This window comes from Mauremys mutica, chromosome 3, assembly GCF_020497125.1.
Source record: "Mauremys mutica isolate MM-2020 ecotype Southern chromosome 3, ASM2049712v1, whole genome shotgun sequence".
NCBI classification, from domain to species: Eukaryota; Metazoa; Chordata; order Testudines; family Geoemydidae; genus Mauremys; species Mauremys mutica.
In genome coordinates, this window is record NC_059074.1 from 18,095,368 (window position 1) to 18,123,012 (window position 27,645).

A 27,645-nucleotide genomic window follows, 5' to 3' on the forward strand; every position below is an offset into this window, starting at 1 on the left:
TCAGGAATGTTCCTTTCAGGCAGATGGGAACAGATGCTTATCTCCCTGGCTGGTCATACGAGTATTGTCCACCTTGCACTGTATGCTTATTTGCCTACTGAACCTGATGCTAATTGTAAAATTGATGAGAGGAAAGCCACAGTAAGAAACAGTTGGCAGCGGGTGTCTGTTTCTGAATAAGGATAAAGGATTGAGGTGATATGTGTATCTAGAGGTTCCCAGAGACCCCTGGATCCTTCACTGAGGAGACGAGCTGACAGCATGGTTTGTCCTATGAAAGAGGGGTCACAGCCAGCCTGGCTGTATAGCACTGGTGAGCAATACTTTATTAGATTAGAGTGTATCTTAGAAGTAAGTCTAGGCTCTAGAATGCGTGTTATGTCTTTATTTTAGATGTAACTATTTATTTGCAATACTTCTACTTACTATTACCATTACATTAAAGCTCGGTGCTTGGTTATATAAATCTATTCTTGATTTCACTATAAACATGTCTAAGTGCTGTGAGTGAAGCGGAGCGGTGATCTAAAGTGTAGGAGGTAAGCTGGGCTGTACTGTTCCTTTGGGAGCAGCGAATGTGTGAATACTGCGAATGGCCAGTGGAACAGGGGCTGGGTATCCAGGGAGATGCTGGGAGGGTTCAGGGGTTGGAATGTGCCTCTGGCTAACCTGCAGAATCACAGCATCGCGCGGGCCCTGCGTAGACCTACAGGGGAGTGCTTGTGTTGCTAGGAACCGGTGAAGTTGGGGAGCTGACCCATGGCAAGCACAGGCTTTCTTATGCTAAGGGCAGGGGGAGTGAGGTGTCTCCCACCCTGGGTAACTCTGGGAAGCATCGCAGTGACAGTAGCCAAGAGAGTTAGGGGATCACCTTTGGTAACCCAGACCCATGTCATGTGATTGGGGCCAGAAAATAACGATCAGCCTCTACCAGAATGCTTGTGTATACACCCTTATAAACAAGGTTTTTCCTGGAACTGCAGTTGAAAAGGTTTCCTGTAACTGCTCTGGTTTATTCCTTTACATTTCATTGCATTGTTTTCTTGGTATGAATTTGGTGCTTGTGAAAGATGCCAGATTGGCAGCCCTGAAGGAGTCCTCTGGCAGACCCCATCGCATGAGACAGCATAGACCGCAACAGTGCAAGCTTCTGGCTGGCTAAGCTTTTATATCATGCCCATCACTTTGGAATCAGAGCACGCAGAGCTAACCAGCAGCAGCCATCAAGTGTTGGTGTTCAGTCACCTCTTCTGGGCCTGCTAATAGTGTCATCTGTGCACTGCCAAGGTTTTGGGGGGCTGACATAAGATTTAATTCCTTTCGGTAGTTGATGCTGGGAGCCTCACTGCCAGGCTATCATCAGTCTCCATGCAGAAAGTGGAGCAGATGGGCCAGAATGCTGATGGTCCTGAGTGGATGTGAAAGTTGGGGAGGGTACAGGGAGTGGTTAAAGCAGATAGAAACACAACGGGCAGTTGTCACTACAGCAGCCAAGGAGGAGGGAGAGCACTGCTTACCAGAGGGAGAAGGTGGGAATCTCCCCCTCTGTTTTTAGGGGAAATGGGGCAGCCGCACTTTGTGCTGGAGTGGGACCTAATTACGCCAGAACAGCACGCCGGCATTTTGCCGCATGGAAGATGCAATTCTGATCTCAAAATGGCATCCTCTGCACAGTGTGACCTCTCACGCACCATGTGTGTGAGGTTACACTGCCTGCAGGATGCCACTTGGTGGAGCAAAACGGCCTCCTCTGCACAGCACGTGTTCAGGGTCATGCGGGTGGGGGCGTTCCAGTAGTTGCCCGTTCAGGACTCCAGGACACCCATAACCTCTGGGGGGAACAGAGGCATGGTACCAGACTCTGCCATTTACGGATGTTCCCTTCCCAAAGAGATTGGTCAGGGACAGGGTGTAGCTAAGACTATGCTGGCCCAGCATGAAGAAATGGCCTGCTACTCTCTCTTGGAAAGCAGTGTGTGACTGGCTAACTATCATTCTGCTCTCAGGGAGGTGAGGGCCTTTCTAGCCAAGGCTGATGGCGGTCGTGTCAATGGAACACAAAATAACCTAAAATTGCTCTTCAGTAAAGTTCATCATTGTACCTAAGACCTGAAGTACGGAACAATAGCTACATCACAAATGCCTCCACCCAAGGATGGCTTACCGAAGGTGACATGTAGGTCAGTAGCGATCGAGCATGGACTGGAACCCAGGTCTCCTGCACTCACTGCTCTGTCTTCGGAGCCCATGTTGCCTTTTCTGACAGAAAAAGGAAAGCTCACGTTCGTCTGGCAGACTTGCGTGCCACAAAAAGCTTTCTGAAGAGAGCTCTCATCTACTGACACTGCTCCATCAGTCCAGCAGTCAGTCTCTAAGGCACCATTTACATGAGACAGAGCCTTTGCACACGCACACACACGAAACCCCTTAGTCGGCCCTAGAACTTGCAAAGCTCATGCCCCCATCCCAAGCAAGCGTTTGCTGTACCAGTCGGCTGCAACACCAGAGAGCAGGCCCAGCTGAACCAAGCTGCTCCACAGTAGCTTATATAAAAATACAAGCAATGCAGCTGCTGCACCAGTTCAGCTGGTCCTCCTAAGTCCATGCAAAGTGCAGTGCCTCCTGTTGAGAAGGGCTCCTAACTCTCAGCAGCAGTCCTGGGCCCAGAGCCATCCCTATGGTACGGCGCGTCAGGATGACTGCCCAGGGCCATGGGCTTTGGGGGGCCCCATGGGCAGGGAGGTGAGAACCTCCCCTTCCCCCCCGTGCCTCCCGCGCCTATCAGCGCCCCCCCCTTCACCCCACCGCCTGCCACAGATTAGATGTTTTGTGGCGTCAGGAGGCGCTGAGGGGGAGGGTAGTGGCGTGAGGGTGCAGCGTGCTTGGGGGAGAGGGCGGAACTGGGCGGGGAAGAGGTGGGGTGGGAAGAGGCAGGGTGGGAGTGGGGCCTTGGAGGAAGGGGGGGAGTGGGGGCAGGGCCTGGGCATGGGCAGGGCCTGGGCAGAGGCACGGGGAGCACCCTCCAGCAGATTAGAAACTCGGCACCTATGTCCCGGCCCCGCACCCCCCCAGGGACAGCCCTGCCGGGCCCCTATGGCCTAGCTGCTGCCGGAGCCCCAGAATGCACGCTGCTTTGGTCATGATTATTATAAGGCATATGGTGTGAGGACAGTTCTGTGGAAAAATAGTTCTGTAGCGTGGCTGCACTGAACTCGGGTGGGACTGAGCAGGTGTAGGGCTAGACACTGGACGAGTGCTTCTCTGGTGGAATTATCAGTTTAAATGTTCATTCATTTAAAAAAAAAAAGAAGAGCCAGGTTGGATACATCTACACAGCCCGCAGAAGTGAGCCTCCCAACCCAGGGCACCAGACAGGGCTCATGCTAACGCACTAAAACTAGCTCTTTAGATGCTGTGGCTCAGGGTCTGAAAACTGAGAGGGGGATGAGTGGGGTTCAGAGCCCGAGCTCCAGCCCAAGCCACAACTGCAAAGCGCTGTCTGTTCAGTTATTTTTAGAGCACTAGCGCAAGTCCCAGTCTGTTGACCTCGGCTGGGCAGCTCACTGTGGACATACCCATTGTGGTCTGCTTTAGGTTCCCCGGTATTGCAGGTCATAGCAGCCTCCCTGGGGCCCCTCTTCCTCCCCAAGCAAGTGAGAAGAGAGTGGGCAGGCAGGTTTGGGGAGGAGATGGACCCTTGGCTCTGCTCCACCCCCACAAGCAAGGGAAGCAATAATGATACCTAATTCTCTGCTGAGCTTTTCCTCAGTAGGTCCCAAAGTGCAGTACAATGGAGGTCAGTATCATCGCCATTTTGCAGATGGGAAAACTGAGGCCCAGAGGTGAAGTGAAATGGTCACCCGGCAGAACCTAGGCATCCTGAGTCTAGGGTGACCAGACCTCCCGATAAAATTGGGACCGTCCCGATATTTGGGTGGTTGTCCTGCATCCCGACTGATATTTGTCCTGATATTTTTCTGGCAGCACTGTTGTGGGTTTTTTTTGTTTGTTTTTTGTTTTGTTTTTTGTTGCTCTGCTGGCAGCACTCGGCTTTTTTCTTTTTCTCCGCCAGCGGACCCCTCCCCCCTCATGTGTCCCGATATTTTCCCCCTACCTGAGTCCTAGTCCAGTGCTCTAGTTATTAGGCCATATTGCATTTGGACTGGTGCAGATTACTTCCTTCCTCTACCTCCTAGAGAAATCAAGGACCAAACTGTGATTCTGAGACATAGTCTCATCGTTGGCTTTGCTCAGGGTTTGTGGCAAATCCACAATCTAGCCCTAAGTTACTAGCTCTTATGGTTGTGAGGTTTTTTTAATGTATTGCATTCATGATAAACAAACAGCAACAGTTACATGGGAATCAGAGTAGCAAATATTAGATCTGATAACTGGAACAAAGTGAAAACCATGTTATGGTAGAGGTACTTGTTATCCACAATACGTACTCTGTGCCTTTCCACATTAACAATTAACATACTGAAATTTCCCCCACATCCATTAAATCTTCATTATAAATCTAAATATCAAATTAAAAAATATCTTAGAACAAAGTGTATGGAACATAATTTGGTTATTTCTAGAGTCTAGTATCGATTTGTTTTTTAAGAAAGTCCCAGGATATTTATATACATTTCCCATAGTTTATAAATCTGTCCTTCGCTATTGCTGATCTGCTATGGAGATTTCACTGGGTAAAGGTAGGTTCAGCGTTCCTGTTGCCACATCTGAAATGCAGGCTCTGTAGGAACAGTCAGTACATTTAGGATAAGCTCTTTGCCCCACATGGACATTTGCTTTCTGTACTTGAGCGCTAGCCCCACAAGTCAATTCCTAGAAGATTTAATAAAAGGTTAAATACTGAATCAGCTACCAACTAGGAACAGAAGTGGTAGAATAGTACTTTAAAGCAGGCATGTGTAATGGCAGTTGCATAATGGGTGTGATTGATAATCATATTTACAGCATTTTAAATGAAGATCTGGAGTCACTTTGTTAAAAGCTGGTGGAAAGTAGTCTGTGCAGCAGAGAGGACTGTGTTTGCCTGTGTGTGTTACAGATAGAAGTTTCAGATTAGTCATTCATCATCCTTAATAGAAATGTTAAGAGCTCACGTCCTGTGTCTACAATTCTAGGTATGCACTTGTGTTTGTTTCTCGGTGAAGAAGCTGTACAGTAGAGATAGACCCTGAGTATTTCTTTCCCCAGCTATTGAACTTCTCCTTAAGCAACTGTGTCTGGTAAGAGTCTCATTTGCGAGTACAGAGAAAAATCCCGAGAAGGGTTAAATGTACAGCCACCAGCTTCCAATTTTCCCGGGGGGCCTCAACCCCCGCTCAGCCCCAGGCCCCATTCCCACTCCACCCCTTCTCCCAAGCCTCCACCTCTGCCCCTGGCCCTGCCCCCTGCTCTGCCCCTGGCCCTTTCCCCAAAGCCCCACCCATCTCTTCCTGCCCCCTCCTCTGAACGTGCCCCATCCCCATTCCTCCACCCTCCCTCCCAGTGCCTCCTGCATACCATGGAACAGCTGATCCGCAGCAGGCAGGAGGCGCTGGTGGGGAGGGGTAGGAGTTGATAGGCAGGGCTGCCGGCTGGTGGAAGGCCCTGGGGGGTGGGGAAGCAGGAGGGAGGGAAGCTTGACTTCCAGTGGGTGCTAAGCACCCACAATTTTTTTTCTGTGGGTGCTCTAGCCCCGGAGCACCCACAGAGTCGGCACCTATAGTTAGATGAAATCTGACTCCGAACTGTCCTAAAATCAGGGTTAATGCTGGTTGCAAAGGTCATTTTCCACCAGTGAACTGCTGAAGCACTGCGTCTGCAGACAGGATGGAAAAATTGCTCTAAAGAGCAAATGCTGGCCCCTTCTTTGCTGAAATGGAAGGCCCCACTCATTGCAGAACTGCTGTGGTTCCATTGCACAGAGGTGGAGGGGGCAGAGTCACAAGAAGGCCTTGGGAGGTGCAGCGAGGGCCAGATACCTCCCTGTTCCCACACAGGAGTCCCAGCTGCTAGGGACGGTCGTATCTGTTTCACATTTTTAGATTTAAACTCACACACTCGGAAAAGGGCACTTAGCCATTCACTCCAGGTGCCCTGGACATAATTTTAGACCTACAGCAAAAAGAACCCTGCAGTATAACTACAGTGCAACAATATAACCCAGACCCAGCAGGTCAAGTAAACGAAAAGCAGCAGTAATAGCGATGGAGGAGCTATGCAGTCCTTCCACACCAAAAGAAGGGTTGGAGGGAGGATTGTTTTTTAATTTAGCCTCTCTTTGAGCTCCTTCCCAAAGCACAGGTGAGCCCTGATCCCCAAGCACTTACACATATGCTTAACTTCCCTGCTGTGAGTAGGCCCATTGAAATCAAAGAGGGTAGTAATGTTAAGCACAGGTGGGGCCATCTGAGCTTCTGTGTCTTGTAAAAGGGTGGTCTGTCCCCTTTATGGGGGAGTAGGGCCTGGGGAAGCCAACTCCTGATCCATGACATGGCCCCTTTAAGGAAACAGGTGTTCAAGAGAGCAGCAGATAAACTGGGGAATGGGGGTGTCAAGGGTTAATCCCATAGAGTATCTCCAGAACAAGAAAAAACCCTGCTGTCAGGTCAGTTCCAGGAGCAGAAAGAGGGAAGATGGTCTGGGCTCGAGAACTGCAGGGGATCACTTGAGTGCGAAGGAGGCTCCCTGGGATAGGAACCAGAATGGAAACTAGTGAGCTGGAGAAGCTTGCCTGAATCACAGCCCAGCCCCAGGAAGGAGAGCTGTGGGGCCCTTGAATTAAAGGGAAGTAGTTATGAGTCCAGGGATCAGGGCAGGAGCAGACCTGGGGGAAAGACTCCTCAGGGAGGGCTGGCTTGGAGGGAACTAAACCTTTGGAACAAGGATGCTCAAGAGGGAAGAATTTGGGGCAGATGGGCCAAAGAAAATTGTATTTCACAAAGACATAATAAAGTAGGTCTCAGGAAGGGGAACGTTACTGCATGTACTCAGGGCTGTGAATAAGTTACTGGGAGAACCAGGTGAGAACTGAGGGCAGCGTGCCTGCATGCTATGCTGCACCTTAATGGGTATTCTCTGGGACAGCACCCTGCCACATGGCTCAACATCTGATAGTAAGAGGGCTGCCCTCATCCCATCTCAGTGAGTCACTGACTCTGAAGCCTAATGACGACAGTTGCGTAAATACTGTTTACTGTTTCTCTCCTGATTATCTTATCAGAAACACCTGGCTGTTCCAGGATTGTGAGCAGATTGCTGGATCTGCACTCCCCAAATCTGAGGCAGAGATTGAGTAGGGTACCATCACTCCACTCCATTCCTCCTCCCCACTATCCCCAGGCCAAACCACTGAAAGGACAGACGGTGCAGCCATCCATTTACTACCATTAATGTTCCTGCAATGATGTTCTTGCTCGGACATATCCCCAGTGATCAGGAAAACCCAGAGGAATCTCTCTGTCCACAGGAGTTACTTGAAATGTGAACTGAAAGGCATGTTGACTTGCTAAGATGTGAGTTCAAAATCCTGTGCTGCTTTTGTAGCAATGTTGACACTGTAAGCAGAGTAGGAGCCATATTCTCTTTTCTCCTTTGTCAGCTGTTGAAGGGGAAACAGAGCCACAAAACTCAATTCTTGGCAGTTAAATGACATAGAAACTGATTTTCTGCCATTTTGGCTGCAAAATATTGTTTTGGGGTAAATGGGCCTCACTCAGTTTTTGGCAGGGACAGGTATAAAACAACGGAATAGCCCTGCTCTCTGCTAACAGGGGAGGGTGGAGCTGCAGCTTTCTGCAGGAAAGCTGATGAGCCTTGTTAGCAGCAACAGGCAGCTGATGCCCTGAGGGATGGGACGCAGGAATGTAGGTAGGAAATCTGTGCTGGTGGAATTTGTATTTGCTCTCTCACACTGCATGACAGCTAAAACAAGCCAGTGATGTGTTGCTAATGCTTTAACCAGGGCCTTCCACAAAATAACCCAATGTAACAGGTACTCTGCAGAGAGGAGGAGAATTCATTTGTATTAACATTGAAGTGATTTAATATTAAGTAGGGCTGGTCAAATGTTTCTGAATTTTTATTTTAATTAAAAATGATTTTTTTTTTTTCAGAAAAGTTCCCATTTTTTTGCCCCACTCTATAGTTCTATTGCAGTTGTGTCCAATGGCCCCAATCAGGACCAGGGTACCGTTGGAGAAACACTTTTTCATAATCCTAAACAAGGAAGCAAGAAAAAAAACTCTTCTGTGAAATTGCTGCACCTTCCTGGAAATGTTTGTACTTCATTGCTGAATATATTGCTAGCACGGTACAGTGTTCAATTAGTGTGATTTGAGGTAAGGAATGGGATGACCACCTCGCAGCAGGGAAAGGAAGTAACGTGTCCTCTCCAGGATTTTTAAAAAAAATCCTGACTCTGGATCAAATCCCATCCGTTCCAAAGGCCAAAAAAAAAAAAAAAGCATGCTTAAAAAATGCTATTATAAGGCCAAGAAATGAGTCACCTCTGACAGGGATGGCTGAGTCGTATGGAGAGAGGATTACTCCATCAAGGAAATTACTCCAACCTTTCAGGTATGGACTGATAAGCAGAAAGCATGAAGCAATAGCCTGGCATGTTGTCAGGACAAAGGAATGCAATCAGAAATAAAGACCATTGTATTAATGGAAATGTACAGCTCAGGTATGGTTTGTTGGGTTTTTTTAACTCCGTAAAGAAAAACTTAAAACACAAACAAGCTCCAGGGATTCCCAGGAGTTGCTTCCAGTATGTCACTGAGGCAGGTGTTCTGTCTGTATATTCTGGAGTTTAAGACATAGGGCTGCTTTTTTTTGGGGGGGGGGGGGGAAGGGGAAGGGTGGAGCACTTCTAATTAAAAATAAACTCTACATTCTTCATGGAGCACAGCCAAGATATTCAATCTCTTTTGTGAGCTGCCCCTGCTCTGCCCTGCCTTTATTTATAACAAGTAGTTAACTGTAATTTTTTAATCTACACATACATTCTCTTACTGACCCAGAACTAGAATGTTTTTTCTGCTCTGGAAAGTGACTGTGAAAATAAGAGAAGGGGTTTCTAAGGGCTAGTCTACACTGGCAACGCTAAAGTGCTCTGCCGTGGCAGCACTTTACCGTCTTGTGTGGTCACGGCGGAACCACCTCCATGAGGGGCATAGCTCCCAGCGCTGGTGCACTGTCTACACTGGCCTTTACAGCGCTGAAATTGCTGCGCTCAAGGGGGTGTTTTTTCACACCCCTGAGTGACAAAGTTGCAGCGCTGTAAATTGCCAGTGTAGACAAGCCCTGTGTCTCGGGGCAGGTCTACACTACAGCCTAAGTTGATATAACTTATGTCACTCGGGTGTAAAAAAGCCTCTCCCCAACCAATGCAAGTTTTGTGCTGTCCACACCAGTGCTATGCCAACGGGAGAGCATCTCCCGCTGACGGGAAGAGGTGGGGCCCCCTCTCCGCCCCCTCCCCTGAGTGCGCCCTGTTCCTGCTCCTCCCCCTCTCTCCCAGCACCTCCTGCATACCGCTAAACAGCTGTTCCACCGCATGCAGGAGGTGCTGGGAGGGAGGGGGAGGAGTTGATCGGTGGGGCCACTGGCAGGCAGAAGGTGCTGGGAGGAGGGAGGGGAGCTTGGCTTCTGGTGGGTGCTAAGCACCTGCTAATATTTTTCCGTGGGTGCACCAGGGCTGGAGCATCCATGGAGTCAGCACCTATGAGTGTATACCTAGCCTTAACTATCATCCCTGCAAACTCAGCTTGGGAGCTGTAAATCACGTTGGGTTCTATATGACTTGGGCATGACCACCTGCTGGCCAGTTGCAACTCTCCACTCACAGCTGTGCAGCCCCATCAACCTCACTGTGCCCTCATTTACACCTATGCCACCCCACATCATTCCCAAATGATGCCCTCAGTTTCATCTTGGTAGCTGTAGTGCATTCAGTGGGGTTGCACAGGTTAGCAGCTGGAGCATAGTTTGAAGACAGGTACCCCATTCAGTTGGAACTTAGACCCTGTTTATGTTAGAGAAATTTGCACCAGTGTAGCTGTACTGATGCTATTTTGCTGATGCAAACCCCTAATATAGGTGAGCTGTATTGATATACAGCAGGGTTTGCCCTGCTGCTGCTTTCTTCAGTAAGCTGCTTCTCCCCAAAGCTGATTCCCTCTTGGAGCACACTGTGCTACCATAAAACAATAACAGCTTCTCAGTTACTTCTACAGCTGCCAACCGAAAAGAAAGAGGACCACAGCTGTTGATAAATTCAGGTGCCTGATGAAATCATGAGCACCTCCTGAAGATGCGATTTCTTTGTGCTAAATGTTTATATCAGGAAATCCCCGACTATCTCTGCCAAAGCAGCAGCCAAAAGAAGGGAGTGGCTGCTGCTTACTAGACATGGAATGTGTATCTAAATTAAAACCATAGCTTGTTTTTTCCTTTTCTCTTTCTTTTAGGTTAAGTTAATCCAGTGCCGTGACTTTGCACAGCAAACAAACTGAGCTTTGTTTTTAGATTTAATAAAATATTTTTGAATTTGCGTATTTGGTCATACAAATATTACATATGCACAGGTATGCATAAACTGTATCACCATCAATAGAGCCAATCAGAGGAGATTCTATTTCTCTACTGTTTATAGCTTTGTATTAATTAGCAACGGTAGGTCATGCTTGAGGTATCCAACATTTTACAACCAAAGAGCTGTCATGAGGATTAATACTTACTCCTGCCCTGAGTGCAGGGGACTGGACTAGAGGACCTCTCAAGGTCCCTTCCAGTTCTGTGATTCTGTGGTTGAGGTGGATTTGAGGATGAACTCTCACGCCCCAGAAATAGCTTTACGAGTAGGGCCCTACCAAATTCATGATCCATTTTGGTTGATTTCAGGATCATAGGATTTTTAAAATAGTAAATTTCATGCTTTCAGATATTTAAATCTCAAATTTCACAATGTTGTAACTGTGGGGGTCCTAACCCAAAAGGAGCCGTGGGGGGGGGGGGGGGAGGTTGCAAGGTTACTGTAGGGGAACTGCAATATTGCCACCCTTACTTCTGTGCTGCTGCCTTCAGAGCTGGGACTTCAGCAAGCAACCACCACTCTCTGGCCACCCAGCTCTGAACTGCTATGGTATTGCCACCCTTACTTCTGCGCTGCTGCTGGCAGGGCTCTGCCTTCAGAGCTGGGTGCCTGGCCAGCACCCGTTGCTCCCTGGCCATCCAGCTCTGAAGGAAGTGCAGAAGTAAGAGTGCAATACTGCAATCCCCCTAGGATAACCTTGCATCACCCCATCACAACCCTTTTTTGGGTCAGGCCCCCCAGTGTGAGAAACACTGGTCTCTCCCATGAAATCTGTAGGGTAGGGTAAAAGTACACAAAGACCAGATTTTACAAGAGAGATCAGATTTCATGGTCCGTGACACATTTTTCACAGCCATGAATTTGGTAGGGCTATACTTATGAGGCCAGCGTAATATATAGTCTCTGGCAGCTAAACTCCTATCACTCTCCCTGCACCTTCTATTGTGGGGGGCCGTGCCTGCAGACAGTCAACATAAACAAAATGTCTTGTAGCCTGCCAGCGGATTACCCTGATGGGCCATGTGTCGAAGGTTGCCAACCCCTGGTCTGAGCTTTAAGGATGAGGTTCTACAGAGGCTGGGCAATGACCACACCAAACACAATATTACCAACAAAATTTGGGGGAAAATATGCAGACATGTTACAGAAAGTCACCAGGTGTCTGTGGCCAAAGGAAAGGAGGGAAATATCATGGCAAGGAGACATGGTGGTTGTCCAACCGTGTGCAGGAGGCAGTAAAGAAGAAAAAAGAAAGAAAGGCTGAAGCGATGGCAGAAAGTAAGAATGGTGGAAAGTTGTGAGGAATGCAAGTGGCTAAAGAAAAAGGCAAAAAGAGTAGTTGTGGAAGGTACGGGTCTGGAATTAAAGCCTTATACGCAGGACTAATAATAAAGGAAGGAGGGGAAGGAATATACAGATTAGTCAAGATTAAGCAAAGAAGCACAGAGGACTTGGATGCTGTGACATGTCAAAGGTGAAAAAGGAAGAGTACCGGGGAATGACGGTATAATCATTAGGAGGTGGCAGTGTTTTTATGAGAACTACTCATTGAAGAGGGTGCGAAGAAACCATTGAGGGAAGTATGTGCAACTTACAGGGCCTGTCACCATGGTGGAGACTCAGCCACTAGCAAAGATGATGAAATGTGGGAAGGCAGTGGGACTGGATGGTGCACCAATTGAAGCATTTAAAGAATGAGGCCACGAGGGAGTGGTGATGATGACTAACTTTTCAACTTCATTCTTTGTGCTAGAAAAATGCCTGACAAGTGAAGGAAGAGCACATTGGTCCCTATCTCCAAGTGTAAAGGAGATATGTAAGAATGTAGTAATTACTGACTGTGATGGAATACACCCCTGTATTCACACCCTAAACACTATTGTAATAATCTTTGTACAAGGCACGCCTCATATGGTATCATTTGAAAACTCATAATTTGCTGGTCAGTATTGTCCTGATAAAATGTGTGGGAACACTACATGTGAAGTTATAAGATTCCCCTGTATGATGTTAAGCCTGCATGTTCAAAACTCCCCTTTCACCAAACTGGTCAAACAGGTCTGTCTTGAACAAAGAAGTTTACGTTTGCCTTCGTTTTGATTTAAGCAGTAAACAGAGTCATCAAGCAGGAAGGGAAAATAAAGGAAGCTCAAACAGGTGGAAAAACCCCCCACCAGGAACATCCGTCCACACAGATTTTTTGTCTCCTAATTTCCAGCTGGAAATGTTTTTCAAGAGGGGGATTGAAATTACAAAAAGAAGGGGCAAACACCCCCACACACACTCCGCCCATTGCATTCTTACACCTGAGAAGACAAAAGAAAACAGCTATTGGATGTTGGGGGAGGGGTCTGGACCTGAAGAGTCAGTCAGTAACTTGCTGGAAGCATGTGGTGAGAAATTTTGTTTGAATCTGATATAGTTTAAGTTCGGCACTAGTGAGCCTTCTCTCTTTATTTTTCTTGTAACCATTTCTGACTTTTTGCCTCATTATTTGTACTCACTTAAAATCTCTCTCTTTGTACTTAATAAACTTGTTTTACTGTTGTGTCTAATCCAGTGTATTTAAATTGAAGTGTCTGGGTAACTCTATTTAAAATCAAGTATCAGAGGGGTAACCGTGTTAGTCTGGATCTGTAAAAGCAGCAAGGAGTCCTGTGGCACCTTATAGACTAACAGACGTATTGGAGCATGAGCTTTCGTGAGTGAATACAATGTGAATACCCACGAAAGCTCATGCTCCAATACATCTGTTAGTCTATAAGGTGCCACAGGACTCTTTGCTGCTCTATTTAAAATAACAAACTGGTATATTATTCCCTTAAAGGAATAACCAATTTACTGTATTTGTACCATCCAGAAGAGGACTGGACCAGTTCAGGATATACATTTCTGGAGGAAAATCCGGGACTGGGGGTGTGTTGGTGTCACCCTGCAATATAACCCAAGCTTGATGAGAGCCAGGGTGTAACTGGCAGGTGCAGCTATACACAGAAACTCAAGGTGCGGCTGGCATGCCGGAAAGCCTTTTGTGAGTGGCGCCGGTGAAAGCTACTTCAGCAAGGCATTGTAAAGCTGCTGGGCAGGAGTGACACAGCCTCCACTGGTCTGAATTGTACCGTGGTGTGTCACACTGACCTATCATGCTAATGAGTCACACACTGAAATGGCTGGAAAGAACCACGGAGAAAAGACTTCAGAAGTAAGCCGTAGCATGAAGTAAGTGAGGACCAATTTGGGTTTATGCCAGGAAGGTCAACAATGGATGTTTGCAGCCTGAATATTGCAGGAGAAGTACAAGGAGAAACACAAGGGATTGCCCTTAATGGTTGTGCATTTAGAGAAGGCTTATGACAGAGTTCCTAGAGAATTGCTTTGGTGGTGTCTGTGCTCACGCAAACTGCCAGAGACATATGTTCAGACTATTATGGGACACAATGGTACCAGGGTAGCACAACAGTAGTGAGAAGCAGCTGCAGTGGCTCATTCACTGTGAGGGAGGTCTACAGCAAGGATCAGCCTAAAGCCCATTCCTATTCTAAGGGACACCTTGATGCAAGAGATTAGGGGAGACGCCTCCACAGAGCCTGCTTTTCACCAGTGGCATTATGTTGTGCCATGAAGATAAATATGAAGTGGAAAGGGACCTACAACTATGGAGGGCTGCATCAGAAGGAACTGGCTTACAAGTCAGCCAAAAAAAGATGGAGTACATGTGATTCTTTGCTAAGAGGGACAACAAGAAGCCAATATAACTACATGGTATAGAGTAAAAGCCTTTGCAACTGTTTAAATACCTGGGGTCAGTGTTGAGCCATGATAAGAATGTGGATGATCAGAGCCACATGAACAGCACTGTTGAGAATGAGGGCCTTCATCTACACCTGCCCACTTGCCAGGCACCCAATGAGTACAGCTGGGCCACAGCAGAGCACTTGAATGGCTATGGCAGTCAGGTGACTTGCTTTTAAGACCAGCCGCTGCAAAAGATAAGTAGCTGCTCAGTGTACATGCCTGTGGATTCTTTGCCTCCCTGTGCTTAACTTGCTCCAAGCCCTGCTCCAGCCTAGACCCTGCTCTACATCAAGCCTTGTTCCGGTCCTGTCTCAGCCTTAGTCCTGCTTTAGGCCCTGCTCCTGCCTTCCCTGACTCCAAGTAATCCCATTCTGACCTCGGCTGATTCCTGCCTCTGCCTTGGCCCTAGGCTCTGGCATTTGGAGTCCAACTCCAGTTCGGCTTCCTGCTCTGACCACTAGGCATGACTGTCTATGACCTGGTCTCCTGACAGTTTGAGCAGCCCAGCTAAAAGTAAGGGATTATTCAGGGGAATTGGGGTCCTGTTCCATGGAAATGTGTCCCAACAAGACCAGTGTCTCCCTGTTGAACATAGCGGGTGCTGTACAGCACCTGCTTTTTAATCTTTCCAGAGTACTATGCCCCTTGAACCTGCTGTCCCAACCCCAACTCCTTGTGAAACAAAGATTGTACTGCTGGATAAATTTGGTGGTAAATGCAGCAAATTTCAGAGGTTCCTAAACCAGCGCTGGCTTCTGTTTTCTACTGTGACCGCAAGCCTTCCGCACCAATCAAGTCCAAGCAGGATTTATCATCAGCCTGCTGACCGAGCAGACCTTGGCCTGGGCTTCCCTGCTCCTGGACAAATCTAGCTCACTCCTGGGCCAAATGGAGAACTTTGTGCAAGACATGGAAGTAATATTCAATGATCCAAACCACACACACACCACAGAGGCTGCCCTCCAAGCATTGTGGCAGGATTGGTGATTGGTTGCCAAGTACTCGGCATAATTTCTAGTGGCTGACACTCAGTGGAATGAATCCATTTATGGTTCAGATTCTGTAAGGAGGTAAAAAACAAGCTGGCACAGGTGAAGTCATCACCTGGCCTAAATGATTTCATCAAATTATGCATCAAGATTGACAACCATCTGATGGAGCTCTGCTCAGTCTCCCGTACCCCGCTGGTCATCCTGACTCCAGCTCTTCTATTTTCAGTTTTGCCACCACCAAAATGAGCCCATGGAGATCGACCAAGCTTGGCCCTGCCTCTCTGTCACAGAGAAACAGCAGCTTCAAATGTCGGGTTTATGCCTGCAGTGAGGGCAGCCTGGACACTTTGCCTCAGGCTGTTCTGTGAAGGCCCAACCTGAACCCTATGGGAAATGCGAAATCCCAGTTCTGATGGAGAAGTCTGGGACTGGGTTGATGTCCTTCTCCTTTCTCCAGTTCCCAATATCATTTGTTGGTCAGCGTCCTGGCCACGGCTAATTGGAGCCCAATGCGCTTCCTAATCCCTCTTCAGCCCTATCACCCATCATGCCTGAGGTCCACTTGGAAGCTCTAGTGGATTTGGAAGCATCTGCTAGTTTTATGGACCAGGACTTTGCATGAGTGCATAAGATCCTCACCCAGTGCAAAAGGTCCCTGAATCTGACAGAGTCTGCTGATGAGTTGCTCCTCAAATCGGTCCCAGTCATCCACCAGATCATGCCCCTGGATGTTGCCACTCTCCAGGGTCACCGAGAAACTCTCCAGTTCAGGCTATTCCAAGCCTAACACTCCCTGGTTAGATGTAGCATGCCCTGGCTCACCACCCATGACTGACATATCCATTGGTGGTCCCGAGCAGTAGCTTCAATTCCCTGCATTGCTTGTAGTTCTGTCTCCCAAGACACAACCATGGATCATAAATCGGCTGCAACTCAGTCTACTTTTTTGGGGAGTCCAAACACAAGACAGTCACATCGCAGGGACCTGCAGAGTCTTCCACCTTTTCTTGTACAGCCCCTGTATTACCACTAAATATCAAGACTTCCTTGACATATTTGATAAGAACAAAGTGATACTGCCCTATCATAGTTATGACTGCCCCATTGATCTTCAGCCAGGACCAGATGTTCCCTTTGGCCGCATGTACTCACTGGCAGAACCCAAGCTACAGGCCTTCCCCAGACTTCAAAAGCAGACCTCTGAAAGGGGTTCATATGTCCCTCCACCTCTCCAGCTGGGGCACCAATCTTTCATAAAATAGAAAGACAGATCCTTGCAGCCCTGCATATTCTGGGTGCAGGGGGGCTCCGGATGCTGGGGGTGGGGATTTGATTGTGGGGGGGGGCTCAGTGGGAGATGGTCTGGGGGTAGTGTGGGAGGGTGTCCAGATGCAGGGGAGGGCTCAGCAGGGTCCAGATGCAGGGGGGTGGGGTTCGGTGGGAAGTCAGGGTGCAGGTGGGATCCGGATGCAGGGGGTGAGGCTCGGCAGGGCGAGGGTGCGGGGGGCATAGTAGGGGGGTTCTGTGTGCAGGGGGTGTGGCTCAGTGCGGCAGGGTCTGGGCATGGGGGTGGTCTGGATGCATGGAGGTTGGGTGAATAGGGGAGCAGCTCCCCATACAATGACCTCTCCCCCACCGGCTGAGGAGCAATGGGTGCAGGAAGTGGGGTTGGAGATGGGAAGGGTGTGGATTTTTCTGCAGCCAGGGCAGGTTTCTGAGGCTGGGTCTGCTCCAGCTCCAGCTCCAGCCCCAGCCACTCCTTGCAGGGCAAAAGGAAGTCTCATACTCCCCAGCCCAGCCGGGACTAGCAGCTGAGCCTGGAGCAGGGTAGGAGCCAACGGATGGGTGTCTCCAGGCCATTCCCCATGGTGATTTTCCTCTCTGCCAGCTGCTCCGGGCGCCTGAAATGATGTGGCCGCACTGCTGAGGAGGGGCGCATGACCACTCTTGCAGCTTCCCTCTGTTTCCCCATCAGTCAGTCATTTTTCCATGAGGAAGCAAAGAAATCTGAAGGGTACATGAATTCTGCATGCCCGTAGTGGCACAGAATTCCCCCAGGAGTTACTAATGGATTAACCAGTCCTTGAGCAATACCTTCACTGTTTCATGAACTACCACCAAGATGATAGGCTTTCCCTCCTTCCCCCTGTGGAATTTACAAATAATAATGCCACCCATGCCATAACCTCTCGAAGCACTTGTTTCTTCAACTATGGATTTCACCCAAACATTCTTCAGGGATCTCTGGTATGCATTGTCATATATTTGACTGTCCACCTCCGCTAAGTACATCTATAAGTGAAGGAACACCTAGCATCTGCCAAAGAGGCATACAAACATCATGCCCATCAGGGCCACCAAAACATCCTGATTCTGCCATGAGGGAAAAGGTTTATCTGTCCACCTGGAATCTTAGGGCAACTTACCCATTGGCTAAGTTAGACCAACAGTATCTAGGCCCATTTAAGATTCTGGAATGATCAACCCAGTGGCATTCAAGTTGCACTTATCTGAATCACTCGGGATTTACCCCATGTTCCATGCCTCCCTCACCGAGAATCCATTACCATCCTGCTGCACTCTGCTGCCCCTGCCTATCACTGCCCAGGGACAGGTAAAATACTTGGTTCAAGAGATTCTGGACTCACAACAGGTTAGGGGCGTCTCCAGTACTTAGTAGACTGGGAAGGTTACGGGCCCTGATAAATGATCCTGGGAACCAGTGGAAAATATCCCACGCCCCAGATCTGCACTGAGATTTTCTCCACATCTACCCTGAGAAACCAGGCCCCAGGGCACCTAGGAGGGACCCTCAAAGGGGATGGGGACTGTCAGGAAGGAGGACCTGCAGCTGCACGTGCCCAGCCACCAGGCACCCAATGAGCACAGCTGGGCCACAGCAGAACCACCCGATTGGCTATGCCAGTCAGGTATCTTGCTCTTAAGCCAAGCTGCTGCAGAGGATCAGCAGCTGCTCAATGCACAAGGCTATGAATTCTCTGCCATAGGCGCCGCCTCCATCAGTGCTCCGGGGCTGGAGTACTCACAAGGAAAAAATGGTGGGTGCTCAGCACCCACTGGCAGCCCCATATCAGCACTCCCGTTCCCTCAGCACCTCCCGCTTACTGGCAGGCCCTGCCAATGAGCGCCTCTCCCTCCCAGCACCTACTGCCTGCTGCAGATCAGCTGTTTCGCAGCATCAGGAGGCACTGGGGGAAGGGGGAAGGAGCAAGGGCGCAGCGCGCTTGGGGTGGGGGTGGAACTGGGCAGGGGCGGTAAGAGGTGGGGAAGAGGTAGAGTGGGAATGGGAAGAAGCAGGGTGGGGGTGGGGCACTGGGGTGGGGTGAGATAGGGTTGAGGCCTGGGCGGAGCTGAGGGGGAGCACCCCCTGACAGATTAGAAACTCGGCATCTATGTTCCCTGCCTCCTTGTGCTGGCCTCACTCCAAGCTGTGTTCCTGCCTTGCTTCTGCCCTGCCCTGCATCCGGCCTTGTTCCAGTCCTGTCCCAGGCTTGCTCCTGCCTGGAACCAGCACTGTTTCTGCCTTCCCTGACTCCAGGTAATCCCATTGTGACCTTCAGCTTTGGTTCCTGGTTCTGACTCTGTCCTGATCCTTGGGCCTGCCATTCAGACTCTGAGTTCAGTTTTGACCTTCAGCTCTGATCCCTGGCTCTGACTCTGCCTTGGCTCTGGCATTCAAATGCTGACTCCTGCTCTGACCACTGGGCCTGACTGCCTACAAGCCGGTCTCCTGACAAGCACTTTGTATAAACAGAGGGAGTTGACGGGAACTCTCTGAGATAAGAATATGTCAAACAAACTAAAGAGCAAAGTGTAGAAGATTATGCTTAGGCAAGCCATGATGTACAGGTTGGAATGCTGGCCAATAAGGAATAGAGAACTACTTTACATTGGTGAAAGGTATCCCCCATCATAGAAAAACTGAGGGATTATCAACTGAGATGGCTGGGTCATGTGAGATGATGAGACATAGGGGAGTAGTAAATCGTGAAGAGGACAGTTCACTGATACAGAGCAATCAGGATTGCTTGGTAAACTGGGCTCAAGCAAACAATGTGTGTTTTAATATCACTAAATTTACATGTAGGAACAAAGAATGCAGGCAGTACTTAACACCAGGGGGGCTCTATGCTGGGAAGAAGTGACTCATAAAAAGATTTGGGGGTTGTGATGGATAAGCAGCTGAACCTGAGCTCCCAGTGCAATGCTGTGGCCAAAAGCGCTAATGCAATCCTTGGATACATAAACAGAGGGATCTTAAGTAGAAGAGAGAGGTCATTTTACCTCTGAATTTGGCACTGGTGTGACCACGGCTGGACTACTGTATCCATTTCTGGTGTCCATCATTCAAGAAGGATGTTAATTGATACAAGAGAGTTCAGAGAAAGCCATTAGAATGATTGAAATATTAGAAAACATGCCTTACAGTGATAGACTCAAGGAGCTCAATCTATTTAGCTTAACAAAGAGGTTAAGAGGTGACTTGAGTACAGTCTATAAGCACCTACATGGGGAACAAATATTTAATAATGGGCTCTTCAATTTAGTAGAGAAAAGTATAACACAAGTCGATGGCTGGAAGTTAAAGCTAGACAAATTCAGCCTGAAAATAAGGTGTAAATTTTGAACAAGGAGAGTAATTAACCATTGGAACAATTTCCCAAGGGTCATGATGGATTCTCCATCACTGACAATTTTTATATCAAGATTGGATGTTATGCTAAAAGATCTGCTCTAGTGATTATTTTGGGGGAAGTTCTCTGGCCTGTTTTGTACAGTATATGCTCACAATGGTCCCTTCTGACCTTGGAATAGGGGATATGTTGGCCAGAAAGTACAGGTAGTCACTGGACAAAGACCATGAGGAAGACCTAGAGAAAGGTGGTTTGAGACATTGAAGGAGGATATGAAGATGTCAGCTTGGTATCAGCTTGGAAGATCCACTTGACAAAAAACACTCGCAGACAAAGAACAAGAGCCGCTGATCCTGATTAATGGGATAAGGTAAAGAAGAAGAAGAAGCGGTCAGGGTAAATGAACCAAACTCTACAAAGGGACCTTAGGGGTTAAAAAAAAAGAAGCAAAAAAAAAAAGCAATAGCTAGCAGTGGGGTGACTAGCTTTACAAATTATCATTAATGAAGGCCTCATGACTGAATTGTGATTAACTTCATTGCCTGTTTTTAGCTTGAATTTCAGGTAACCCTTTGGTACCTTTCTTTTAAGATCCCATGGCAATTACAGATACTCCTATTTCAATTAACAGGTGGGCAAAGAAATTGACATTTCTGAGTCTTCATTTAGAATTTTAATAGTACTTTTTAAATCTTAAAAACATGTTACCAACACTAATTAATTATAAACCTCTTATTGAGGGAAAGTATCAGCCCCATAATATAGCTGGGCAAACTTTACCAGAGCAAATAAGTAACATTAGAACTCAAGAGTTCCTGTGCTCAGATATTCGGCCATATTTCAGTTTTCATTCAGACAATCACATCCAGGAAGATTCAACACAATATTTTGTAATGTGCATTTGTGTAATGTGGTTGATATAAGCTACTACTAGATCAGAAAATTAAAGCATTTGCCTGGCTTTAACTATATCCCATCATATCCGTATCCTTCCAGAAAAAGAAAGGGTTATTACAGGTAGGGTTGATAACACCACCTATAATTAAGGTTGCCTGATACTCACCATCATAAAACCCTATTTTCAGTTGTTTGGCAAAGATATAAACTTCAACCATTTGTGCTGAAATTTTCCAGGCCAGGTGTCTGCCTCAGGTTGAAGGTTTTTGGAAAATTTCAGGCAAAATGGGTCAGCTCCAAGAACCTGGCTGGGGAAGAATATGTTGTTTTTGCCAATGTTAAAAAAAAAAATCTGGTAACCCTTTCTTTGAAAAGCTCTAGCTCCCCATATGTTGGAGCAGGTATCTGAAATTTGGGGGCGGTCGTTGTGTCTGGTAGGTGCTTTTTGCCATCCATCCAAATTTGGCCAAGTTATAAGCCTTTGAAAAATTAATTCCAGTTCTGCAGTTTCTCGTTGAAGTCTGTTTTTGAAGTTTTTGTTGTCGAAGAATTGCCACTTTTAAGTCTGTTATTGAGTGTCCACGGAGAGCACTTCAATCTCCCTGGACACTCAATAACAGACTTAAAAGTGGCAATTCTTCAACAAAAAAATCTTCAAAACCAGACTTCAACGAGAAACTGCAGAACTGGAATTAATTTGCAAACTGGACACCATCAAATTAGGCCTGAATAAAGACTGGGAGTGGATGGGTCACTACAAAAAGAAATTTTCCCTCCGCTGATACTCACACCTTCTTGTCAACTGTTGGGAATGGGTGACATCCATCTTGATTGCACTGGCCTCCTTAGCACTACAAAGGTAATTTCCCCCCTGTTAATATTCACCCCTTCTTGTCAACTGTTGAGAACAGGCCACTTCCACCTGAACTGAATTGGCCTCATTAGCACTGATGCCCCACTTTGTAAGGCAACTCCCATCTTTTCATGTGCTGTAATATATATATACCGCTTACTGTATTTTTCACTCCATGCATCTGATGAAGTGGGTTATAGCCCACGAAAGCTTATGCCCAAATAAATTTGTTAGTCTCTATGGTGCTATAAGGACTCCTCGTGTTTCCTGAAAGTGCTGCTTTGGGCTGCTGCAGGCTTGTGCCGGGTCTGGGTGCTTGAAGTGACAGCAGAGAGCTTCTATCTCCTGTGTTCTCACTGACCCCCTTGGGGGCCCAGCTATGAAGGACTGAAGCTGCCTGATTTGAATACAGAGGGTACAAGAGTCAAACCTACAGGGGGTATGCAGAGGCCATAGATTGGAAGAGGGAGCCTGGGGATGGGAACAGAAACTGGGACAGGCGGCTGGCAGGGAGAGAAAAAGTGGGACTGGCTGGGCAAGAAGGCTGGGAGCTGGGGAGGGAAGTGGGACAGAAGGACTGGAAGCCGGTAGGTGGGCAGGGAGAGTGAGATCAGATGAGGAGCCAGAAAGGGCTGTGATGGGTAGGGCTAGGAAGCTGGGACTGAGAACTAGTGGGATTGGAAGAAGGAGGGGAGACAGATTAGATAGACCTGGGTGTGCGGGGAGAACTAGAGGGGCTGGGCAAATAGATTGAAACAAAGAGTTCGGTGGAGAAGGACACTGAGATTAGAAGAGGAGCCTGAGGGAGGAGAATAGGACTGGGACATGAGAGGGTGGTGGGGTGACTTGAGTCCATGATGGAGGCGAGAGATAGACTGGATGGAGAGCTGGGAAGGAAAGAACTGGAAAAGGGACTGGCTGGACAAGTCGATGTGGAGTCAAGGGTGGAGACTGGGACTGGGATTCTGTAGGGTAAGACTGGGACTTGTGGGGCAAGGAGACTGGAACTAGGTGAGTAGTCCAAGGAATGGTGACTGGGATTCGCTAGATGAGGAAAATGGGACTGGGAAGAGGAACTAGAAGTGAGGAAGTGACAGGACTGGGGCAAGGACATGCTGGAGGGGAGAAGGCAGAAGGGGACATGCCAGGGAGAAAGTTTGTGCCCAGTAGACACGCTCCCCTTTAGAGCCAGGAATTGAACCCAATATCTAAATTTCTTCATTCCTTTGCTGTCAGAAAATTTTTGTGAAACCCACTGGCAAAGTGTCCCACCTTATAATTTTTAGCCCAGTGGTTACAGTATCTCTCTGCCAACAGGGCAGAATGGATTTGAATAGAGGTCTCCCACCTCTCAGGAGAGTGTTCTAGCCACTGAGTTATGGGATAGTCTGATGTGGGCCTTCCTCAGTCTCTCCTGTCGAAGCTGTTGAGCTCTGGATAAATAACAGAAAAGTGGTTGGAGCAGAGGGACTGGACCTAGGGTCTCCCACCTAGATGCCCTAACCACTGGGCCACACAGTCATTCTCTCTCTGTCTCTTGCCCAATGACTGTTCCACTGTTGATAAATACTTAAACAGTCTTGTGCATGGCATAGTGTTTTCTAGAAATCAAATGTACAGTATTCTCTTCTTCCAGCTGAGCTGCTCTAAACAGACCAGTAGAGGGAGTCAATCCTTTTCTCCGTCTATAGAGGTGTTTGCTTTTATTGAGTGATATGTCTTGAAATACAGACCTGTCTTTTTCAATAATGCAACATTGCCTAATAGAAACTGTTACTGAAAATTAAAGGTCAGCATTCCAGTCAAGGCTACTTAACTCCTTGGTGGTAGGGGCTGGAGAACAGTCTGTTTCTGGCAATGGCTATACTAAAGATTAAGCAGAAGCACATTTTTTTTCTGATTGCTAAAGGAATAAAAGATTGGCCTGGGCTGATGTCCTTTGGTGCAACCCAGTTGGTTAAAGAGTTATGTACAGTTATTAAAATCTATGAATCATTCTTGACAGGGCCTGAAAACATAGTGGCTTTAATCCCAGTGATGTGGGTTTATTTGGAAAAACTTCAATTCTTATATTTCTGTATATTTGAAGACGTTTGAAATGCTCCAGGTTCAAGGTTAATAAATTATGAAGCAATGGAGTCATTTCAAGATTACGGGGGAGGGGGGGGCGGGGAGCGATCAAGTTCAGTATTTAGACTGAGATTAGTGTGAAAAGATTCTGTCAATGTTCCTGGTTTTCTGTGGGATGGGAAAAGGGTTGTCTTTAGTGATGCCAGTTTGTATCATTTCCAGATTGGTCAATTTATAACATAATATAATCTGTTCTTGAGTCATGGTCTTCCACTGTAACATCTGATAATAAAATAATAGCAATTCTTACTCATATATGTAACATTTTATATTTTCATACCTGTCAACATCTCCTGACAAAACCAGTAATTACAAATTTGAATAAATGTCCCATATTATTGCATAAATTCAAACACAAAGCCTCAGAAGTGCCTATCTTCTCATTTTAAAATTCTGCTGTAACAAAATCCAAGGAGGAAAGGAATAAGTGCATGCATTTTGGGGAGCATACAATATTTGAGAGGTGCCATGAAATGTATATAATTAAAAAAACCCAAACAAATCAGAACAGTAGTGTTTTACATCCCCTTTGAATTGATATAATCGACTACATGGAGTATGAGGCAATGGAGACTCAGACTCTTTGTGCTTTCTTTCAGAGTTATAGAAAAAGAAAAAACAGGGATATTTGCCAGGTCTGTATAGTCAGAGCACTATATCCTAATGAAGTAGATAACTATTATTTTCAGATGAGGAAATTGAGACCCAGAAAGACGAAGCAACTTGCTGTGGGTAGACTTAAGAGTAATGACTATACCATGGCATGATATCCATTGCTAGATATTTATATATGATCTCAGATATATATTAGAGAGCAATAGAGGCTTAATGACTGATCTGAACCCAGAATGTCCCAACAAATATGTCCTTACGTGCACTGTGATTGCTAACCAGTGTTAGATACAGGCCCTTCTGCTGCTGGGAGCTCCACATGCACACGAACAGACTTTTGTACTTGAACCCTACTGACCTCGAAAGAGCTTGATACAGGTCCAGGGGTCCACCCACATGGAACTTATTGCAGGATCAAAGCCACAAATATCAAATAGTGTGTGAGTATAAAGCCTGAAAAAGAGTTTAAAAAAGCCAGCAGCCTGCCAGTACATAATACAAAGGTTGAGATTCTAGGGCAGTGGTGGGCAACTGAGTCCCAGTGGCCGCGGTTCACCATTTCCGGCCAATGGGAGCTGTGGGAAGCGGTGCTGGCCTCAGGGATGTGCTGGTCGCCGCTTCCTGCAGCTCCCATTGGCTGGAAGCGGCGAACCCTGGCCACTGGGAGCTGCGGGCAGCCATGCAAATGTAAACAAATTGTCTGGTGGCCCACCAGTGAATTACCCTTATAGGCCACGTGCAGCCTGCGGGCCGCAGGTTGTCCACCTTTGTTCTAGGGTGTGCCTCCATAGACGGTGCAGGGGAAGGGAAGGCAAAGGTGCCTTTATGCCATTTTAGGGATTCGGGACTACTCTGGAGGTAGAAAGGATCCCCAGCAGAGGTGAGGCATGGAGAGGGCATGTGGGGTCACGTGCCCCCCCACATTTGCTGCTTGGCTTTTACTGAGCATGCTCACATGGACATGCTCACACCGACTATCGGCAGGTTCGGGTAATCTCTGGTCCACAGTGTAAATCAGAGCAAAGCTAGGGGTTCTCTAGTTTACAGTAACTTCTTAATGCCTGTCAGGGGGTTACTATGCAGCCTGGAGCAGCTCAGAATCTCTGTAGCAGCACGTGTCAGGGAGAAACCATCTCCCATCCTCGACACAACTCTCATCCCTACCCCATGTTAGGGCTAAGGAATGTTTGAATTGCCATACTGGAACTGGATCATAGCGTATGTGTCATCCAGCTTAGTGTCTTGTCTCTGACCGTGCCAACACCAGAGGCTTCAGAGGGAGGTGTAAGAAACCCCACATTATGCATTTCTGAGACAATTTGGTCTCCATGAAGGTCTTGTCCCAGTCCCTAATAATTAGAGATTGCCTCATACCCCTTCCAAAACTTTTCATAGCATTAACTATTATAATTCTGGATACTCTTGTCACCCATATAAACATGCAATCCCTTTTTGAATTTTTGCTGCTTGCAAGGGGAACTACATAGGGCTATTTATGATGCCATATGCTGCACCTGAATCGTGGGAATTCTCCTCCAGCATCTTGTGGCACAGTTCCAGACCCACTACACCAGCATATAGGGGACAAAATCTACTCCAAAATGTTGCCCCAAGAGATAAAACATATTATGCCATGATAGGGCAGATGTCTACTTACACCCATGCTTCAGACTTCACCTTTTATGCTTATGACTCAATATCTATTTATAACCAAAGCAGAAAAAACTGACTTCTGGAAATTGTTGACATTCTCCCCAGGCTAATTTTGTCCTGAGCCTGGCTAAAATGGCTCATTTTGAATCATGCGCGAAAGGCCGTCTGCAGTAGGGAAGTCTGTGTGCTGTTTTAATTTCAAAGGGTCCTGCTGCCTCATATTCCCTAAAGTTTATTAAAATCACATTGTGTTTACTTGTCCTCGTGGCCTCTAAGTCACTATCTTTCTTTAAACCTGTTTAAATGAACAAGAAGTCTGAAAACTTTCACTGTCTTTGGATTTCCCACAAAAACTAAAGGGTGGCAGCCCCACCCTGTTTTTATTGTCCTTAAAAATACATCTTCTTTTAAAATATTAACAATAAAATAACCAAAAAAGAGGGGGGGCAAACTTTGCTACAGCTGAGATTAGTAGAGGTTTTTGAGCCAGACTGCCTTCAGCATACAAGATAGGGGACTGCTGATAGGGGGTTATTGGAATGCATTCTCCTTCTTAGTCAGCAAACTCTGCTCTCTAGAAAGGGGCTTAAGAGTTCAGATATGGATCCCAACCCTCAGGCCAATCAGATCACAATCCAATAGTTCTTTCCCTAGAAGAGCATGAATTTCTAGGCAGCCAGCTTCAGCAGTGACTTGCTTTAAGATCTCCACGGGCTAAATCCCCAACACAAGGGATAAAACTGCACCCTTCTGGCCTGGGTGGTCACTTAATGCTATGCTGGCACGATACCCCTTTAGTTCAAAGTAACTCAAACCTACTGCAAGGCACATCTTTTCAGGAGTGTTGCTGAAGCAGCAAATATTGATGGGGTAATATACAGAGGAAGTGGGGAATGTGATGATATTTTATATGCTTCCTGGCTTTGTTTATTTAGTATTGAAACAGGTCTGGTCTACACTGGGGTGTGTGTGTGTGTGGGGGGATCGATCTAAGTTATGCAACTTCAGCTACATGAATAACATAGCTGAAGTCGACGTACTTAGATCTACTTACCGCAGTGTCTTCACTGTGGTGAGTCGACTGCTGACGCTCCCCCGTCAACTCCGTCTACGCCTCTCGCTCCGGTGGAGTGCCTGAGTCAATTTATCATTTATTAATTGGCAGTCGATTTATCATGTCTAGACTAGATGACCCCTGGTGGATTGATTGCTGCCGGTTGATCCTGTGGGTAATGTAGACAAGCCCAAAAAGGCAGAAAATGCACAATAGTTGTGGAAACTCAAGCATCGGTTCTTAAGGAACAGAACAACTTTGCATCGCTGAAAGTGAATGTGGAGGATTCGGATAGGCATGGAGTTACTAGAACCAAATGTTTGTTATTGCAGAAACTGAGAGCATTTGTTCAACTTCAGTCCATTTCCAGACCTCATATCTGGACTCTTTCAGAGGGTCCCCTTCTAATC

The 27,645-nt window shown here is 47.2% G+C and overlaps 1 long non-coding RNA gene across 1 annotated transcript; it reads right to left on the reverse strand.

The window, feature by feature from the left end:
• Positions 1-520: 520 nt before the first annotated feature.
• LOC123365892 lies at positions 521-27,632 on the reverse strand. The gene is made up of 4 exons (XR_006577816.1): positions 27,236-27,632; positions 4,115-4,192; positions 2,165-2,259; positions 521-1,408 (listed from the first exon to the last, which is right to left on the reverse strand). It is a non-coding gene; the product is annotated as an uncharacterized LOC123365892 (long non-coding RNA).
• Positions 27,633-27,645: the final 13 nt, after the last annotated feature.